This window comes from Mya arenaria, chromosome 17 (genome assembly GCF_026914265.1).
Source record: "Mya arenaria isolate MELC-2E11 chromosome 17, ASM2691426v1".
Classification (NCBI taxonomy): domain Eukaryota; kingdom Metazoa; phylum Mollusca; class Bivalvia; order Myida; family Myidae; genus Mya; species Mya arenaria.
The window spans coordinates 11,692,299-11,703,614 of NC_069138.1; the positions used below are offsets into that span (position 1 = coordinate 11,692,299).

At 32.3% G+C, this 11,316-nt stretch overlaps 1 long non-coding RNA gene across 1 annotated transcript; it reads right to left on the reverse strand.

The window, feature by feature from the left end:
* Positions 1–159: 159 nt before the first annotated feature.
* LOC128223145 (uncharacterized) lies at positions 160–7,541 on the reverse strand. The gene is made up of 5 exons (XR_008259305.1): positions 7,447–7,541; positions 7,138–7,234; positions 5,920–6,019; positions 1,324–1,362; positions 160–1,071 (listed from the first exon to the last, which is right to left on the reverse strand). It is a non-coding gene; the product is annotated as an uncharacterized LOC128223145 (long non-coding RNA).
* Positions 7,542–11,316: the final 3,775 nt, after the last annotated feature.

Here is an 11,316-nt window from a genome sequence, read left to right on the forward strand (position 1 = left end):
TACCAGTTCTTTTGCTTTTAATAGTAACTTTGACCTTTATATTGATCCCAGAAGCCTAAAACGCAATCTCATGAAAGGTCTTCATAAACGCTTCCTACATACGAAGTTTGGTCACTATATGTCAAACCTAGCTAAAATTATTTTACATATAAGGTGACTTTGAAGACCCTTCCACCAGCCCGCCCAAACAATTAGCTTTCAAAAACCCTGTTAAGAATATATAAATGTGCCTGACATAAGAAATAAAAATGAAAAAAGGGCAATAATTTGTATTTAGTTAAAATGGAGTTATGTCACCTTATTGTAAGATGTTCATCATTAATTGTGCAAGGTATTAAGTCCATTGAATGAAGGCTATTGAAGTATTAACATCATTATGTAATGGCCCTGAACAACTGTATGGAGTATTAAGTGACTTTAATGAAGGGTTTTGCAGTTATGAGTGAAAATCCCAACTTGGTCTTAAACTTTAACCGGACGCTAAAGCCAAAGCAGATGCTGAGGCGAGTGGTATAACCCTCCTTATTATTCAAATAGTCCAGCTAAAAATGTTGATAAGGGCTATTCCATTTAAAAATATAACCACTGGAGGGAAGGCATTTATTAAGTTTTTATGCCAACCCCATACAAAAGCAAATGTGCCTTTTGGGGTGCAAATTAGCAAAAAAGCCCAACCATATATTATTAAAAATCTGCCAAACCCGGTGGTTATATGTTTTAGAAGAATAGCCCTAAGTGTTAATTACACTAAATATCGCCTTATTACAGCTTTGTTATTGACTTAAGACATGAGATGTTTATAATGTGTATTAGAGAGGTCCAATATCTACCATTTTTGTTTAAGTCCCAGTCTAATCAAGATATCAAACTGGTATGTACCGGTACTCCCATATTTTATTGAAATGATTCCAATAACACCCTTATCTCTGTTACTTAAAAATACAGTTGTCATAACAAAGCCTGTCCTCTTTAAGTCCACATTGGCAGTGAGATTAAATTAAAATGTGATTCTGTTCATTCTGTTCATTCTTCTTCAAACAGCATTCATCGTGAATCTCGGACATCTTTAATCTATTGGAAATAGAAAGAAGATCTTCATAGAAATTATTTCCATTTTCAGTTTTATGTATTTCATCATTATGGCAATTAAATAATAGTACAAATAATATCAAATTATTATAAAGATGATTTTGACTTCTGTCATCTTCATTGCATCTAATCCATCTACATTATACTATCCTTTTACAATTGACATCTTTTTTAAATATATATATATATATATATATATATATATATAAATACTGAATGTTTAATAAACATTACCTGTAAAAGTGTCATGACTTGCACCCATATCTGTTTTAACTGAAAAGTTAAAAGTTAAACTGAAACTGTATCTGAAAAGAGTGCATAAAATCAAAGCTTCACATACAAATTAGCTTCATGTAATAAAGAAATATATATTGATGCTATGACGACAAACATGCACTTATAATAAACTAGAGGCCTATCCCGTGCCAAAAAAAAACTCAGCTTTCTAAAAAGCGCAGCTTTAGCTTAGCTAAAGCTATGCTTTTCAAAAAGCTGCGTTTTTTTAGCTAAGCTATTTTGAAAAAGCTTAGCAAAAGCTGTGTTTTTTATAGGAAGGTTAGCAAAAGCTGTGCTTTTTAATAATAGCTTAGCTAAAGCTATGTTTTTTTCTCTAAAAAGCTGCGCTTTTTCTTCAAAGCTGCGCTTTTTAAAAAAGAGCTGCACAAAAGCTATGTTCTTTTCTCTAAAAGCTGAGTTTTTTCTTCTAAGCTGCGCTTTTTGTTGATGAAGATGCGTTTTTTTAAATCAAAGCTTAGCTAAAGCTGCGTCTTTTGACTAGGTAAAAGATTGTCTCATAGAAAAGCTGCGTCTTTTTCATATTAGCTGCGTCTTTTCCAAAATTAAAATTGGGTTAGTATTTCTTTAAAAGACTAAGCTTTTCAAACAAAAGACTAAGCTTTTGGAGAAAAAGAAAGGTTTATATTGTGAAATTCATTTTTTTATTATTTATTTATAACACATTATTCTGTAGTTTTTGGCATAAATATTTTGGCAGGAACAGAAGATACATCTTTTTTTTATTGGCATCCCTTTTAAAAGTATCTTTAGTTTTATTGATAATCTACTGTCATTAAAGAGTGCATTTTAAGTGTATCTTTTTACTAAGAAGTGCATCTTTTAGTTTAGGTAAAACAAAGTAGTATCTTTGTGTAATAAAGTAAACATTTATGAAATATACACATAAATACAAGAATATGAATGAATGAATGAATCAATGAATCAATAAATAAATCAATCAATCAATCAATCAATCAATCAATCAGTAAATAAGCATTTTATTATTGATCAATATACCTTCAAACTAAAATAAAATAAAATAATGAAATAAAAAGAAAGATTATTTTAAAAATCAAAAATATATTATATTTTTTATTTAAATCAAAAGAACACATTTTACTTATAGGCAATAATCAATTGCATGTAATAACAACATTTATAGAATTATTATTCCTTAAATTTCTTGTAATGCCACTACCAAATTCTTTGTCATTTCCTTTCCAATTTTACAACATGCATGATAAGCCTGATCTTATCTGATTGTACCAATGACCAATTAAATCTCAGCATTTAGGGAGCCAATTTCAAATCAAAGCTACTGGTAGCCATTTTGTTGGGATTTCATTAAAAGAATTTCGATGATGTTTTAATTAATAAATGAATTCACACCAATTAAAACAAATTAATAGTAAAGGGATTAGTGAAGTAAAATAATGATCATTAGATCAGATAAATATGAACTATGATTAGAAACATGACATACCACTATTGGATGATTTGTGATAAACTGACATGTGAAAGCACTCAGGTCATGGTATGTATTCTTTATTTCAGTTGTTAATTTCACTGTTATGACACTTGACTACATGTGGGACTTTTATTTGTCAACTTTCAATCTAGTGCACATATTTTAATAAATAACAATGCTGTTGTAGATAGTAGCCGGATGTAGGATTATTGGTCCCAGATAGTAGATTTACGTAGTTTTAAAACTCTATGAAGATGTACTTGTTTTCATCCTTATATATATGTTAATATCATATTAACATATTAAGCTGAAATTGCCATGTTTCCATACATATGCACACTAGCACCTATAATGCTATACAAATGATTACAGTGTTGGTTTTTGGAGGGGTCATAAAACTGCCATCTGCCACATGGCTTACCAGTTATTGGAAACTGGTCAAATTGGGTCAATCAATTTAAGTTAAGTACTAATAAAGTCATTACATATTTAAAATATGATACCCTGTTTTATTCCAGAGCTGACAGGAATCTCTAGATTTGACAAAAATATAACAAAAGATCCTTGAGACTGTCATTTTCCAATTTGTAGCTTTAACAGTTTTATGATTTTCTATCAATTATTTTTGCCACTGAGTAAAAGGTTATTTTATTATTGCTAATTTTGACAAATATGTACTTGTTTGTCTGTCTGTAAATACATTATGTCCAGTTACAAGGTGTCATGTAAAATTAAATATGAAATAATAACAATATATGTAACACAAACTCATGTTTAGGAAATTTAAATAAAGCAAAATGTCTATGTATTTATTCAAATGTGTTCTATTTTTGATGGTTCAATATATTTATATAACGCGGTTTAAACACACTTGGTGCATTTTTTTTGTTTAATTTCATTTAAAGCGTATATTTTTGTTAAAAAATGCACTTTAGATACACTCAAGTGTGTATTTAGTGCGTTTTTTTTGTAAAATCTTTTCTTCACCTGTGGTATTTTTTTTTATGAAAATAGGAGCTACGTTTTTTTTTAAAAAAAGCTGCGCTAAATTAGCAAAGCTATTTGAAAAGCTTCATCATAAAGCTAAGCTTTTGGGCCAACACCGCCATAAAGCTGCGCTTTTCATAATTAGCTAAGCTATTTTGAAGAAAAAACACAGTCCCATCCAAAAGCTAAGCTTTTGGGCCAATTCTGCCATAAAGCTGCGCTTTTCATAATTAGCTAAGCTATTTTAGAAAAAGCTAAGCTTTTGGGCCAATTCCGCCATAAAGCTGCGCTTTTCATAATTAGCTAAGCTATTTTAGAAAAAGCTAAGCTTTTGGGCCAATACCGCCATAAAGCTGTGCTTTTCATAATTAGCTAAGCTATTTTAGAAAAAGCTAAGCTTTTGGGCCAATACCGCCATAAAGCTGCGCTTTTCATTATTAGCTAAGCTATTTTAGAAAAAGCTAAGCTTTTGGGCCAATACCGCCAAAAAGCTGCGCTTTTCATAATTAGCTAAGCTATTTTAAAAGCTAAGCTTTTGGGCCAGTACCGCCAAAAAGCTGCGCTTTTCATAAAATAGCTTAGCTATTTAAGAAAAAGCGCAGCTCCATCAAAAAGCTTAGCTTTTGGGCCAATACCGCCATAAAGTTGCGTTTTTCATAATTAGCTAAGCTATTTTAGAAAAAGCTAAGCTTTTGGGCCAATACCGCCATAAAGCTGCGCTTTTCATAATTAGCTTAGCTATTTAAGAAAAAGCGCAGCTCCATCAAAAAGCTTAGCTTTTGGGCCAATACCGCCATAAAGCTGCGCTTTTCATAAAAATAGCTTAGCTATTTTGCCCAATATCACCAAGAGCTGAGCTTTTTTAAGAAATTAGCTAAGCTATTTTGGCAAAAAAGCATAGCTTTAGCAGCAGCTGTATTGTTTTTTCCCCAAAAAGCTGCGTTTTTTATAAAAAAAAGCTGCGCTTTTTCGGGCCAATACCGCTAAGCTTTTAGCTATGCTTTTAGCTATGCTTTTAGCTGTGCTTTTAGCACAGCTTTTAGCTTAGCTTTAGCGAACCTTTTTTGGCACGGGATGTTCTACTGGCTGGGTTTGTGTGGTCAACATCACTGTTTTTGAAAAGAACCAACCCCTTATGGATTCTGAATACTCATTTTTTCATAAAGGCCCATAATCTTATCATTTCAAGGTTTTTCGAAAGGAACCAAGCTCTAATGGATATCAAAATACTGTACAAGTTTCATCAAGATACGATCAAAACTGAAGACTGTATCTTGTTAACCAGCAACTGCTTACTGACACACTGTTTTTTATACTATCAAGGCCCATAATCTAGGCATGCATGGGCGGATCTGGCTGGTTTTCAAAAGGAACCAAGCTCTTATTGATATGTAGATACTGTTCAAGTTTCATCGAGATACAATCAAAACTGAAGACTGTATCTTGTTAACCAGCAACTGCTTACTGACACACTGATTTTTTTACTATCAAGGCCCATAATCTAGGCATGCATGGGCGGATCTGGCTGGTTTTCAAAAGGAACCAAACTCTTATGGATATGTAGATACTGTTCAAGTTTCATCGAGATACAATCAAAACTGAAGGCTGTATCATGTTAACGAGCAACTGCTTACTGACACACTGATTTTTTATACTATCAAGGCCCATTATCTAGGCATGCATGGGCGGATCTGGCTGGTTTTCAAAAGGAACCGAGCTCTTATGGATATGTAGATACTGTACAAGTTTCATCAAGATACAATCAAAACTGAAGGCTGTATCATGTTAAAGAGGAATTGTTTACAGACGCACGGAGGCACATACTACGTACACACTACCATCGCATAAGACTAAATGACTAAACAATAAACCAGTCCATTAGTTGAATAATTAAATTATATGATTTGTAATGTTCAGTCAACATTTAATGTATTGCACAAGCTCATGGTTGTTTAACATGTTAAACTTGTTAGGAATTAAATATCCAGTTAATAAACATATTATTCTTTGGGTTTAATTGCTGTAACGTTTGTTATTCAAATTAAATGACGCAACATGTTCAAATGGTCAATTCAGCCCATTTCTAAATTTACCATTACCTGGTATGTTTGAATTGTGTTGACCAGGTGGATGAGGTTAATGGAGCAATGGATGATAAAGCGGCTGACTGCGAGTGCTGACATCTCTAGGCTTCAGGAACTGATTCAGAAAATAAATTGAAATTAATTCTTCTTGTATATTTATGTTTTTCCCATTAATACTTTAAAAAAAAAACATAATGTCATTGCTTTTAAAGTATAAACATGACAGCAAAAACAAATACTATAAATAAGCATATATTTGAGAGACTGTCCAAATTTCATTAATCTGCCCATTTGAAGAATTCATCATGAAAAATGGGCACATAATATTTGTTCTTTCTGAAGTTAACTGTATTACAAAAATTGTAATCAGATTTTGACTAGATTATGTACTGAACACATATGCCATGTAATAAAATAAAATTATGCCCTACATTCCTGTTTCAGTTCTTGTGTGGAGCACACCCAATATCAATGCAAAAGGTGCATCGCACATTTTTGTTCAAGATACATGTTTACAAGCGGCGCCATGTATAAGGCATTTTGAATAAAAAAAATTTTCCTTTTGTAAGTAAATGATTGAACACATGAATGAAATGACATACAGAATTATCATATCAACATTACAACAAGTTTATAATACTACTTGTTTTCCTACCACAGATTCTTCATGTTCTTTATGAAAAAGAAATTAAGAAAGTAGTGTTCATACATTTTGAATTTTTAATCCAGTGTTCTTTCTTACAATGAATGTAGTCAAATTATGTAGGGTTGAAGTATGTAGTTGCATTGAAAACATGAGAAAAGTAATGGGACATAAATTATTCAAAAAATTGTGTGCCTATGACAATCCTTTAAAAGAAAGAAGTTTGGAAGAAATTTATATACATAGAAAAAAACATGATTATTTCATTTTTAGTACCGGTAATTCTTTTGCAAGGCCCAGAATCACGCAATGCATATCATTTGGTAAACAACACGTTTTTCAGGCATGTGGGAAAAGGCTGTGACCTGTACTTTTGTTTTTAAACTAATATACGATACATATAAGGAGGTTGCAATTATAAGTAACTTCTACTTCAATGAAATCGGCTCGGGTTCATATAAATCAGAAAAAGAAAGATACAGAAATCGAAATGTTATATACTTAATACTCTGTGAACAGCACTGATGATGATTGAATAACTGGTTATATACAAAACATTCCATATAATTTACATTGCATCAGGGACCCACCATCATCTTCAGTTTAAGGGGTTTCATGCGCTGCAGATCCTTGACATGTGCAAGCTGCTATTGCCCTTCTCTCCATTTCTATCTCATTGGCTGCAGGCTGAAATTTTGTAGTCTGCTTAGCACATCATAGCCACTTGGCAGAAGGTGGAATGAATTAATATTAACTTCAGTTATTATTATATGCAGTTATGACAGTATACTATCCAATGTTCTTCTATTACTTTTGATGAAAGGTTCTCTTCAAAGGACAAAAATGATAATCACAATTCTAATTGAAAAATATTTGTAAGTCATTACATGTATGTGTACCTTTTTTTCTCACAACAAGAAGTCTGCACAGTTCAAACATTTATACGTTCTTAATGTTGTTACTTGGGATGCCTCCTAGGATGGCTCAAGGCACCTGCAGAGAAACAATATTTGTCAGATAGAATATGCATTCAAAGATAAAACATTGGTTTATACACTCTTTTTTTATCTCACTATTTGGACAAATATAATACCATAGTTTTATGATAAACATTAGGTTTATCTTTAAAGATCTTCCAACATATATTTATCCATATAAAGCACATAAACAAGGCAACCTGAAACTTAAGGATTTTATAAGAAATCCTCAAGTTTGTAAGCAGACAAAGTTAATTTGGCAATATTTGGACACATTGGTTAGAGTCTCATTGTCAATTACTGAAATAAACAAATGTATGGAATAAAAATACTCTGTCAATCAGACAACAGGTGGGATTTTTCTTGTTGCTTGTGAAAAAATACAAAGTACTTAACTGTTGTTTAATGAAATACCTTCTTTTTCATCAGAGGATTGATAATTACAAATCTAAGACAATGTTAAACATTGCATTATCACTAGTGTACGAGAATGATGAAATATAGGCTATATTTCAAGCCACTCCAGTTATACCCCATCCCCTAAAGATCAGCCAGTGTTATATACTAGTACCTCTTCTTGACTTTAAGCTGAGAACAGTCATTAACTTTTTTTCCTTTTCTTCTTTATGCAACAAAGTTTAAAATAAAATTAAGTGCACATTACACATCATTACAAAATATTTGAATTAGCTTGACACATCTACTCTAGCTGTTAAATAGATACATGTGGTTTACTTGTAACATTTTTGCTACCAGTAATAATCAAATATATTATCAGCTTTGACAGGTTATAATTTTCACCTACTGTAAAACCATTTTCAATTTTGTGTGGTATGAATCTCATTCATAATCCCTTGTATTTCCCACGTTTTTACAAATGCATCTAAATCCCATCGGAAAACATCCTCTTGTATACATTGATCGTATACTGAGGGCAATATACCAGTACTATTTTGCAAATATGTTGGTCAGTCAATAAAAGTTGATTTGCACTACATCTGAGTGCAATTATTGTTTGTATCAGAATTTTAGGTTTTTATTTTTGTCTTCTTTGGTCCAACAATCTGATCAATTCATCAAAAAATGAAAAAAGAAAGATTAAATTAATGCAAGCCATTTAAGTTCAAATTCTATGGAGATTAATTCTGTTACTACTTTATATTTTAATGTTTAAAGTAACACTCTTATTCAAAATCAATACAAACGCATGTATAAACAAAAATAAATTCTAAGTGATAAATCTTTATCTTCTTCCTAAATAATGCATTTATGGTGAGTGCTAAAGATCAACTGTGATCTACTATGGTCTCATTGAAATACTGTGATTTCTGCACCTTTCTGTTAATTAAACTTGGTACTTTATACATGAAAACCATAGATTTAAACATGTTTTCATACATTTGGTATATAAAAACAATTGTACTAATTGTGATAAATCTTATTCGGGAGAAAGAGTGTGCCTAGTTTATCATGCAGATTTTTTTTCCAAAGTTTACAAGCAAACTTAAGAGAAAAACATACAAGTATTTTACATAAATGATAAGCATTCTTAGGATAGCAGTAAGCCAGTTACTATCCTCACAAGAGACAATGCTCATCAAGGAATATAAATGCATAGGAGTGATTCAATAAAGTTAGCAACCATCTTTGATTTTGTCAAATCAAATATAGAAATCTCACTTTCTGATAGCTTTGAACATAACTGTAAACGAGAAGTTGAGCTAGACACAGGAAAGGACAGTGCGATTTTAATTTTTTTCACTCTCGGGGGCATAAAAAATACACCTCAGAAATCAGTGAGATAAATTGGTTTTACTTTAACTTACCCATAAGAACTCGATCAGGCCAAAGGACATTTGGATTCCTCTTCACAAAGAATGGTGGGAATGAAAGATGTGTACTGTCCCTTCTGATGCACTGTATACAGGAATGATACATGTCTATTAATCATTGTTATCACTAACTACATGAAACATGGCTTGAAACGGGCCAATTTCAGCACAATTAAGAGAAAATAAATAATATTTATATGACCATAGAAAAATTGTTTGTATTTTGGAAGTCATTTTGAAACTCATATTCTTCACAAAATTGCAGTGTCCATTCATTTTCACTTAAGGCTTTATGGGATAAAATAGTTTTGAAACTATACCATTGAATTGCTTTCAATATTTTGGCTTTCCATGTCAAATATTTATTGTTATCATAGATGCAAATAAGTCATTGCCTTAACACAAAAGTAAGTACCTAAACAAGTAAATAATCCATTGAAAAGAACTCATATTGATAATTGGCTCCAAATGTAATCTTCTGTAAAAATCAACCTTGCCTTTGTGAGCATATCCCTGGATCTTTCCTGTGATGTTCCATCCTGAACATACTTTGGCTTTCACCATTCTGGAAATGCGGACAATGGGCCTGTAACAATTCAAAACAAAATTTTACAACTATAATATTAAATTGGGGTGGGGCATCATTTCAAGATCTGTTCAAAGACACAATTAAATCAGTGCCAGAATGTACAACAAGGCAATCCAAAGGACAGCTATATCCCCTGCAAATAACATTCTCGGATATCTGAACATAACGATATTTGTTATTCATATTGTGTGTACTAAGTGTAGGACCTTTAAATGTTAGATATGACCTTGACCATTGAGTTATGGACACGGGTCAAGGTCACTGCAAATCATCCCAATGAGGACACATTTCTACCAGGTAATATGGTAATCCATTCCTGCAAGTTATACCCCAGACACGAGCATGTGTACTATGGCCTTTAAATGTCAGATGTGACCTTGAACATTGAGGTTTGGACCTGGGTCAAGGTCACTCCACATCATCTCAATGACAATATTTGTAAAAAGTTATATGGTACCCATCAATGCATTTGAAATATGGACCCGGATCAAGTTCACTGCACATCGTCTCAATAAGGACAACATTTGTACCAAGGAAAATGGTAATCCATTAATGCATAAGTAAGTTAAAGCCCGGACACGAAATGTTATGGACAGACAGACGAAATGCATTCCTATAATCCTCTCCCCACTCTGTTGCGGGGGAATAAAATCAGAAACTTTTTAACAATCATCATTCAATGTCCGTGGACTGGAGTTACAAATTCAAAAATATTACAACTTAAAGCTGCACTCTCACAAATTTACCGTTTTTACAACTTTTTTATTATTTGTCTTGGAATTAGCAAACTTTTGTGTCAATATCTGCAAACCAGTGATGAAAGACCGTTGGCAAAATGTCACATCGCAGATTTTCATATTTCCATTCCAAATTTAATGTTTTATGGCTTAGACGGTTTAAAAAAATGCATAAACATCAATTTTGGAGAGGAAATATGAAAATCTGCCATCTAATCTTTTGTCATCAGTCTTTTATTACTGGTTTTCTGATATTTACGCCAAAAACTGCTCGTTCCTAGACAAAAAATAAAAAAGTTGTCAAAACGTTCAATCTGTGAGAGTGCAGCTTTAAGTCAATTTACAAAATACAAGGTACTGAGTATCAGTGAAAGTGGCTTAAACATTGGCTTTCAAGGGGCTTTCTCATGTAAGAAAAGTAAGATGCTGGGTTTCAAATTTGGCCACGCGGGTTTGAACCCGGTCTCCGACACATTTTTTTTTATATCAAAGCGTTACACATTCTATTCGATAATTGTCCAGACATCAGATGGTCAAACTAGAAATATGTCCATAGGACACGGATGCCCCCACTTCGATTTTTTGTCACAGAAAATAAGCCATAATGATTATTCAGGATAATCTGCACATATAG